A 10,734-nucleotide genomic window follows, 5' to 3' on the forward strand; every position below is an offset into this window, starting at 1 on the left:
AATCAGGGCAGAGAAAATTTATTTTTGATGTAGTATCTACAATAGTATATTTATCCGTCCAAAGTGGTCACTTCATGGTCTCGTAAACAGAGCCAACTGGCTGATCTATAGGTATGTATAAATTTGGAACATGAAACATTCGACATGCAGTTACCAGTTTTCCAATGAAACGCTGAATCAAACAGACTCCTGGGTGGTAATATAAACCTGAGGGAATGTACACACATTCCGTATTTATGAAATATAACTTAATGCAAAATAAACACGAGCACTTCGAATATCAGCGTGGCACAATTGAACAAACAAAAAGGAAATGAGTAGAGTACTTACATTTTAGACACAACATTCTCAAAGATACTTTGTCTATTTTCAACGAACATATATCCAAATCTGGAACCACATCAGAATCATCCGTCGCCTTTCTTCAAGTAACACATGTTTGTGGTGTTTCTGAATGAATCAGTGTTTGAACGAATCGTTTAAGTTAAAGGGGTCATATGATGCTTTTTTTAAAGATCATTATTTTGTGTATTTGGTGTAACAGAATATGTTGACATGCTTTAATGTTCAAAAAACACATTATTTTTCAAATACTGTACATTATTGTAGATCCTCAAACTTGAAATCGCATCATATGACCCCTTTAATGATTTAACTCACTCATAATACACGAAAAGTCACTTATTCGCCACCTACTGGTGTAGGGATTTATAAAGACAGAACTTATACAGATTTGTCAGAGACGGTCACTAAATAAGGTAAATGAGCAAAATGTATCTGTTTTAATTTCTTATGGCTATTTAGGCATCGTGCTAATTGCGGAGGGTAAAAAGCTTTGAGTTCTGTGTGGAATCTACAATGCGCTAAATTTAAGTAATACCACATTTTTTGTTTGTCTATAGGTCTGTTTTAAAGTGCCTCTATGGATTTTTTAAAATTACCTTTTATGCAGTGTGTAACACAGCTCTAAGTGAATGAAAACATCCTACAAAGTTTTAAATCTGAAAGTGCACGTATAAAGTTATTCGGTTATTCGGTTCCAAACAGGATATATCGCCCTCCGAAGGGCACTTAGGAGTGAAAACAATCATGGCCGCCATATTGAAGGGTCGTTCCAAACCGAAGTGCTCAAAACTGGCCACTTCAAAGGGCCCTTTAGAATGAAGGATTTCGAAGGGTACAACTGATGGATACTTCGGGCTGCATGATTCTTTGCGCAGATACTTTGTATGATGACGGCGCCTCAGTGTGGGCACGTGATGATGATGCAGAAGGGCACTTCAAGGAACAGTTGTTTGGTCCCCTACACCTATCAACCCTTCGAAGCTCTCACTGCGGAGGGTAAACCCTTTGAAGGGATTAGGGCATAGGGATGAGCCCTTCCGAATGGAACGCAGGGAATGTCGACCCTGAATCATTGAAACGAGTCGTTTTTAAAACGAATCCCAAGCCGTTTCATGTTGACGTCAAAATGAAACATTAGCATATTGCCTGCGCAAATCTGGGAAAACATGATTTTCGCGTTGGTCTGAATGATAATGCAAATTCATTCTTTGCCACTAGGTGCGGTAAAATAGCTGTTTCTCCAGTAACGCTGTACACAAAGCAGCACTGCGCTCACAAACGCTGCTTTATCAGGCATCACAGGCATGATCAAATGAAATCGAACAATCACCGCAGATTAGCGTCACGCAAAGGAGAGATTTGGAAAAATGAATCGTTGAGCGAATCGTTTGGGAGTCGTTGAGCAAATAAGGTAAAAATAAATGCATATTATAAGACAATAAAAGTGTTTTTTGACCTTGCATGCATGTCAACCCCTTGATGGGGACTCCCAAAACCAAAATATGAACCTTTCATAATTCTTAATAGGGGCACTTTAAATAGAGAAGCCAACTGAAAAAAAGACTGTGGTCTCTAGAGAGATAAAGAGAATGATTAAAAAAAAAAAACAAGTAGACAACCACAACGAAGAGGGAACATATTTGAGTGATTTTGGTTAAATGGAAAAACAGTGAGTTGTCTCAATTTTCCAATTTTGTGTATCAAGCTGAAATATGACACACAAACTCAGATTGACTTATTTATTTTCTATGTGGCTTACATATATTCAACATCAAACCACACAGACAGCATTCAGGTCAGTGTATCCGGTATGGCCTGAGACCAGCTGGATGTGCTGATGGAGCTCAGTGAAGCACTTGGTTTTACAGGGCTCAAGTCCCAGGACAGAACCTCCATAAATGAGGAATCTAAAGAATGTGGAGCACCATGGTTGGTGTTCTTGGACAGAGTTAAAAACTTTGACCCATAAAAAAAAAAAAACACGTCTTTTTAAAGGCTATTCTTGCTCTATAAAGATTGATTACTTGTGAATCATCTGCTGTCCTGGGTGTACTGTATAGATTTACATATAAAATATATATACACACAAGACACTGGAGCTACACTGTGTTGTCCCAAAGGCTTCATCCAAGTGATAGATCTTTCTGGATATGTTAAATGTCTCTAGATTTAATGCACACAAGATGCGTAACAGGTCAACATCTTTTTCATGAGAAGTATCATAGTATTGGAAGGTAGAATCTGAGACTGTGAACGTTGAAATCTTAATGTCAAGAAGTGACAGATTTACATCACTGTACAATCTGCTGATGTCCATTGTTTGTGTTATGTTGACAGGCTTTGATGTGTCAGATCAGATGCCCCTTGTCACCTTCCACACGTGGGAACTATTGCTGTAAAGCCGAACGAGATGACAACATACAGTATGACTCCTAAAACTGGGTGATTGCCATCGAATACTAGATCTGTTCAACGTTGTTACAAGGTCTGTAATCATTTTAAAAGATGCTTTAAAGGGTTCAATACGAGTTAAACTTAGCTGACAGCATTTGTGGCATAATGTGGTATAAATAATTTTGACTTGTTCCTCTTTCTCATTAAAAGAGAAGAAGAAACCAAATCGATGTTGCAGTGAGGCACCTGCAATGAAAGTGAAGAGGGCCAATTTCTGGAAGATTTAAAAGCATACTCTCTTAAAAATAAAGGGTTTTTTATTGGTATTTCTGAAAAACCTTTAACATCCTTGGAACCTTTCCATTCCACAAAAGGCTCTTTAGATTTTTTTAAATATTCTTCACAAAAAAAAAAAGGTTCTTTTAAGAAATGTTCACTAAACGGTTCTTTGGGGAACCAATAATTGTTCTTCTATGGCATCACTGAGAAAACCCCCTTTTGAAACCTTTATTTTTAAAAGTCTAAATGTGAAGCTTATAATTTTAGAAAAACATACTATGAATTTTAATTCGTTTAAAATAATAATTTATAAAATAATTAAATCATATTTACTAAATTTTTCTGTTAAAACTTGTGTATTATTTGATCTGTAATTTTGTTCTTGTCGTTTTTGCGGTCATTTTAGGTGCATCAATTCAGTAAATTTCACACATAATTACAACTGTAAATGCATTTCACACACAATTACCAAAACACAAGTAAAATATTGGATTAAACATGAAATTTAGAGAAACTGAAATAGTATTTTCTTGTAAAACCTACTTCAATAATCTTTGTTCTATTTACTGCTTCAAAAACATTTTTTTTTTTTTTATGGTGTAGGTATTGTCATGGCAATGAAGCACTAAAATTATAAGCATTTTTTGCATCAATTTTTAACACTCATAAACTTAATGTTTATATCTTGTGGCTATACTATTGAAATGAGTATGAGTGAGTATTTTTAAGGTTACAGATTGGCCACTTTCACTTACAGTTGCCTCACTTGTAACCCTGAATGTGGTGTTTTTTTGTTTTTCCAAATAAAAGGAAGGACAAATTGTGCCACATAGTACAGTCGACTGAGCTTAACTAGATTTTTTCCCATATAAAAGAAGGGACAAGTTGAATCAACACAAAGTGCAGGCCAGGCGATTGAGCTGAACTTGATTTAGACCACTTTAATGCTTTTCATAGCAGCCTGGTAGGAAGTTTTGTTTCATATGATCTATGTCTCTCATTCAACAGGATTAGTTGTAATTTGATGGTCTTTTTGGAGACGAATGTGTCTTCAATAACCTTACCGTGTGGAGATCGATAGACCTGCTGGACCAGCCACACAGCTGTGAGTGGAGTTGTTTTTTTCACAATTGCTTTGAGTGAGAATCTCTTGTAAATCTCCTTAGACATGCTGACATCTCTGTCACGATTACGAGTAAGAAAAAGACTCTCCGAGGTCTGGTAGAGTTGATGAAGCCTGCCATAGTCGAGAGACTGCGTGATATATGACCCCGACAGGACGCCATCGAGCCAACGGTACCTGCGGCCCCTTTAGTTGGACACGGATTGTGAAAACCCACCAAAATCAACACCGTAGGACAAATAAGCACCCGCGGGAATGAGATCTATATGATAAATGGAGAAGAGAGCGGGATCTGTCTGATAAACAGATAGGAAAGGTGGATCTGGCCGACGTATTAGACACACTCATCACCATCGCGTCTATAGAGCTGCGAGCTGTCTTGTCATAGCTGATAAATACCCTCTATTTGTCTGTCTAAAGCTACATGCTGAGAGATTTAATCATTTAGCTGTGTTAAATCAATGATAGACTCGCAGCAAGCCGTTCTGTGCAAGCTGGGACTAAATTTAGCAGAAAAAGCTCTGTTGCTAACCTCTGACCTGAAAAAAGCCATTTAAATCTTTTAAAATACTGTCAGTGGGACACAAATCAGTTCAGTGGAATGAATGGAACATTAGTGCCATTAACTGCATACATGTACTATGTAGTAAATATTGGTACTTAGGGAGAACAATGGTAAAGTGGGACATTTCTGGAAGTGTAGCTTTTCCTTGCACTTTCTAAATGCCATATTATCTGACATTACACTTTAATGGACAATTTCGGATATATACAAATGATACAAAATACTAAATACTAGGGGAAAACAAAATAAAGAAATAAATTGACAAATTATAAAAATATTATTTAAATGATTATAATAATTAATTACCATTAATTATATTATTAATAATATTATAATTAATATTTTCTTCTTAAAACACCCATTAACACTATGCTAATAATAATAATTAGTAGTAGTAGTAGTAGTAGTAGTATTGTTTGTCTTATACAATTTATTTTCTTTTTTTTTTCTTTTTTTATGTGTCCTAAGTCAAGGAGGCTGTTTCATAATCATTTATTTGTTTGATACAATTTATTTATTTTTAATATTATTGTTATTTTATTTAATAGTATTATTATTTTTACAAAATGTGTCAAGGACTTATTTCTTAAGTCAAGGAGGCTTTCATAATCATTTATATATATTTTCAATAATATTCACATCTTACAAGATCATAAAACGTAAAACCGATTAATAATGATTTATTTATGCAAGTTCAACAAACAAACCAAGAAAAATGTATTAGTTCAAACAGACATTAAAATCACACTGTCAAAATAATTTTTTTTTTTTTTTTTAAAGTAGATATTGGGCAAAAAAGTAACTCTCTACAGAGGAAGCGCCACATATTCCAGCCTCTCTGCTGTCGTCTCTGTCCAAAAGTTCACGTGCTCTTGGGTTGTTGGATGCTCGTATTCTCTTAGTGGGACATATTTTCCTCAGCTGGTTCTGATAGCTCATTGTGTCCTTTTGAATCTTCTGGCCCACATTAGGGGCATCCAGACTGTTGTTCTCTTCCATGGGATGTTCAACAGATGTTTCAGTGCATCCTGGGATCCGATCGGCCAATTCCCTGCTGTTGTCCAGTGTGTCCTGGTTAGCGGCATAGTTTAGTTTCGCTTTGATTCCTGCATAATATTTAATCAGAGTCTCATTAGCAGTGTTTGTCTGATTATTTATCAATGAAACGGTTTTATAGTGAACTAACCTGAGATTTGTTCTTCACTGTCAGCATATAGGTCTGGTCTATCAGGGGTGTCCACAGACTCTGGGCTGTCTAAATCCATTGCTCGTCTGTGGCTCTCCTGCTGGTGTTTATCAGTATCATGTGGTTTACCAGTCTGGCCTTTGAGGTTCATTCTACCGGCAAAACTCTGAATTACAGTGGGTACGGAAAGTATTAAGACCCCCTTCAATTTTTCACTCTTTGTTATATTGCAGCCATTTGCTAAAATCATTTAAGTTAATTTTTTTTCCTCATTAATGTACACACAGCACCCCATATTGACAGAAAAACACAGAATTGTTGACATTTTTGCAGATTTATTAAAAAATGAATACTTTCCGTACCCACTGTATGGGATCCATCTCTTTCATAAAGTCCAGATTTTGTCTGCCTCTGTCTGTGACCACAGAGTTGTGTTTTTCTAACATCTTCTGGGTCCTTGGAGGTCGGTATCTCCCGTTCTGCTCAGGTCTGTCCATTTCCTGACTACTAATGTCCTCCATCACTGCACAGAATTGTAAGACGATATTTTCAGTAAAAAAAAAAAAATTACAAAAAAGATATCATGACTTATTTACAGACCTTGTGAAATTACAATTTGAGTTGTATAGCTTTTAGTCTGTGCCTGTTAGCTTTAAGACCATAAATACTCCTAAAAGTTGACAAAATTCACTTTTATCAGATATAACTATTGTTGAAAGGCTTTTTTCAATGTTTTTTTTTAAAGAAGTATCTTTAAAAGTCTGCATTTATTTGATTCAATATTATTTCAATTTAAAATAACAGTTTTTATTTTATTCTTGTGATGGCAATGCTGAATTTTCAGCAGCCATTTTGCCAGTCGCATGATCCTTCAGAAATGATTCTAACACGCTGATTTGGTGCGTAATAAATATTTCTCATTATTATCAATGTGACAAACAGATTATTTGATGAATAGAAAGTTAAAAGGAACAGCATTTATTTACCATAGAAATCGTTTGTAACATTATAAATGTATTTATTGTTATTTTGGGTCAATTCCATGCATCCATGAAGTATTAATTTCTTTAAAGTAAATGAAATAAAAGAGAAAATAACAAAAATCTTACTGACCCCAAACTTAGTGTATGTATTCCAGCAGATTTGATCACATATACAGTATAAAACTTCATACCTGTTGCTTTATCAATATGTTTGCTTGAGCCCTCAGTCATGTCTATGTCCATGACAGTCCTGTCCATACTCATACTCTCTATATTAACACACAATATCACATCAGCAGATATAAACAGAAGCAGGGTGAGAACAGATGGAACTATTTCTTACCTGCTGAGTTCCCATAATGCTCCTGTAATGCCTTGTGGGTGTCTGTTGACCAGAGTATGTCAGTGAGTTTATTTTTATTTTTATAAAGAATCTGTTTTTAATGGGAACAAAGTTAATTTCAACAAATCACATTAAATCCAGCAGCATACCTTTGAGTGTTGTTCTCAGCTGTAACCTCTTGTCGCTGTCGCCTTCTGAAGCAAACAGTATATTGAATTAGTTACATGCCTGCAGACAATTATGATTATATTTTACAGGCTGTCAAATAACTTACAAATGGCAAAAATCATCTAACAGCTTGCATGCAGAAGTATAATGAATATAATACAGGTCTCTACCTCTGCTGTCTTCAGTCGATGTTCTTTCTGCTAATCTGCTGTCTGTTTAAAAAGGAAATTAAGAAATAGTAAATATCTAAACAATATATATACGTACGTTTTAGCTTTATTTTTCATGTGTTTTACTTGACTGATCACCTGAGTTGCTACTCTCAACTGATCTCTCTTCAGCAACATCTTAGGAAAGACGATCATGTGTTTTTAAAAATCAGTAGACAAACTAATATTCAGACATCAGTCTCTTTATTGAATTGGATAGAACAAATTGTTAATTTACCTGCAAGATCTACCAGATTTGGTTTGGGTGTTATATTGGAAAAGTCTAAATTAATTAAAACACCTTTTTAGACTCATGAATTTTTAAAGCAATATATCCAAAGTGCAAACATATATGTTTTGATAAAAATAAATAGAATAATAAGAAATAATAAAACATAGCAGCAGAGTTGACAACAATTTCTGGGGCTTTACATTCTGTAAATAGAGAAAAATCATGTTAAATAAATAAATCATGTTTAGGACTGTCCGGAATTTCTTAAATCATCAAACATGCAGGTCTGAATATTACATCAGTTTTTCCAACACTGTCTAATCACTGACCTGCAGTCGGATCTGTCGGATGTACAGGATCCAGAATCTTCTCTGTTGCTAGAGCCATTTCTAAGGAAAAAGGGCTCCTGAGGTCAGAAACCAACCACCAATAGCACAGCGGTCTATTTTCTGATTTCTATTAATTGCTCTTCCCCTTCACTTCCATGCAACAGACTCAAGAAAGGTCATACTGAAGAAACAATTCACAGACCTGAGAGCTGTGTTGAATCAGTGTGGTCAAGAGGCAGATTCATTTCAAATGCATCTGAGGAGAGAATGTACAAAATCAGAATAAATAATGAATGTAACATGGATGTAAATTATTCCTTTAGCAGGAAAAAAAAAAACATGCTCACCCTTCAAAAAACGTAACAAATCTCCACTTCCTTCTGAAAACAAGAGTGAATTATGTCATTATGAATTATTTAGAATAATTATATTTTCAAAGCAAAGCAAATATATAATTGTGCTAAACATAATTATAATTAGAATACTATGTTGTCTAAAACCTAAACACAAATCAAATGAAGTTTACCTCTCATAGCTGCTGAATGGACAGCATTTATAAAGACTAGAAGAGTCAGGCAGATGTTGGTCCTGAGCCAGGAGGGAGAACGAAAGGGAAAATTAACAACATTTTCCAAATGTCGATGTAAATGAAATGTAAACACACATTTAATATTGTCGAGCTGTTGTGCAATATCAGTAATTTTACACCAGCACTCATAAAACAGTATTTGAAAACTAGTAACACGGATCTTGTATTTTATTGTGGAAAATCCTGACTAAACATATCACAGCAAAATAAATCCAAATAAAAGGAAAAGAGAGTAGTTTGGTAACTTACAGCTTCATGGTGAGTGCTGATGTCCTTCTGAAGGGCCCATGTGTCATTTGTGGCTTTATACGAGTGCAGGTCGCTGATCTGGACAATAGGGTCATAGATGACCAGTTACAGGGACACTGGAGACGAGGCCTGAGAAACCAGCAAAGACCTGTTTTACTCTGAATGGCAGGTGTGTTTTATAATAATAAAGGGATGCATGGCTGAATTCACCCCATGGCATTTCCTGCCCTTCACAGAGATCCACTGAAGGAATTTGTTTGTGCCATTGTGAAGAAATAGGAAACCATTAGATTAAAGGCTTCCATCTGTCTATTCATTTACCTTATATACTTCTCAAACGTGGTTTTAAAGTAACACTTGAGGAAAAGATCTTTATAAATAAAAAAAGCATCACATCAGTATTGATCTCAACAATGAGGATAATAAAGTTTAGGATGAATACAGGTAAGAGACACTTTCTGATAATTTGTCATTGGTGTTAAAATGGTATTAAAATTGTTTAAATGACATACCCACCACACAATATGATTTAATATACTGATAATAAAAGAAGGAGTATTAAAAATTACAATTAGAAATGTATCTTCAAACACAAATAGATAAAAAATCACAATTTTCTCAGGACTTACCAGCTAATTGGGACACCTTCAATGTAGGGACTTTTAAATAGAACAAAATTAATTGGAAATGTAATTAATACAACATAACACATGGTTTAAGCTTCTAGGCTTAATTAGGGTTAGGGAGTATAGGAAAAGATTTCAGAACTAAACGTTTTGTGGGTGTTATTTTTTAGTAAAATAATAATATTAAATGTCAGTGTCCAACTTTACCTCTATTTAGAAACGCTTTTAAACAAAACAACTAAATATTCTGTAAGAACTTCTGTAACAATCCCCATTTGTTGAGATGACATTAAAAACAGCTTTAAAATAAAAAATAAAAACAATTCTCTTATACGTCCACTAGATGGCAGAAAAAGCTCAAGAAAGAAGGTGTAACGCTTTGGACTCGCCACAAACGTGCATCAACCTTTGCGCCAAACGAAAACTCGTGACGGCCAGGAAAAACTGGACACATGGAAGACGGAACAACTCAAAACGTTCTAACGCTATTACACAAGTCTATTACACATACTGGCTTTTTAATGCATGTGTCTACTTGATTTTTATTTCGTTTTATTTATGGTCTATTTACTTTATTTTTAGACTGTTGTGAAATCGCACAAAATAAAGTTTTAAACTATTTACACTGTCGCAGTTTTTGGTAACAAGTTCGCAAACATTTTAAATCAGGACATGAACAGTAAATGAAGCATAAAATAATTAGTTTGACGATTTGGTGAAGCACTACATCTCTAACAAAAAAAAAAATAACGCTTTTTAATAATATTTGTGACCCTGGACTACAAAACCAGTCTTAAATCGCATGGGTGTATTTTTTAGCAATAGCCAAAAAAAACATTGTATGGGTCAAAATTATCGATTTTTCTTTTATGCAAAAAATCATTAGGATATTAAATAAAGATCATGTTCCATGAAGATATTTTGTAAATTTCCTACCATAAATATATCAAAACTTAATTTGAGATTAGCAATATGCATATAGCTTAGAACTTAATTTGGACAACTTTAAAAGGCAATTTTCTCAAAATTTTGATTTTTTTTTTTTTTTTTTTTTGCCCCCTTAATTTTTAAGTTTTTCTAATAGTTGTATCTCGGCCAAATATTGTCCTATCCT

General features: G+C 34.6%; 1 pseudogene; it reads right to left on the bottom strand.

The window, feature by feature from the left end:
• Positions 1 to 5,224: 5,224 nt before the first annotated feature.
• On the bottom strand, positions 5,225 to 9,451 carry LOC107704853 (uncharacterized; annotated as a pseudogene).
• Positions 9,452 to 10,734: the final 1,283 nt, after the last annotated feature.

This window comes from Sinocyclocheilus anshuiensis, unplaced genomic scaffold (genome assembly GCF_001515605.1).
Source record: "Sinocyclocheilus anshuiensis isolate Anshui unplaced genomic scaffold, SAMN03320099.WGS_v1.1 scaffold702, whole genome shotgun sequence".
In the NCBI taxonomy this organism is placed as follows: domain Eukaryota; kingdom Metazoa; phylum Chordata; class Actinopteri; order Cypriniformes; family Cyprinidae; genus Sinocyclocheilus; species Sinocyclocheilus anshuiensis.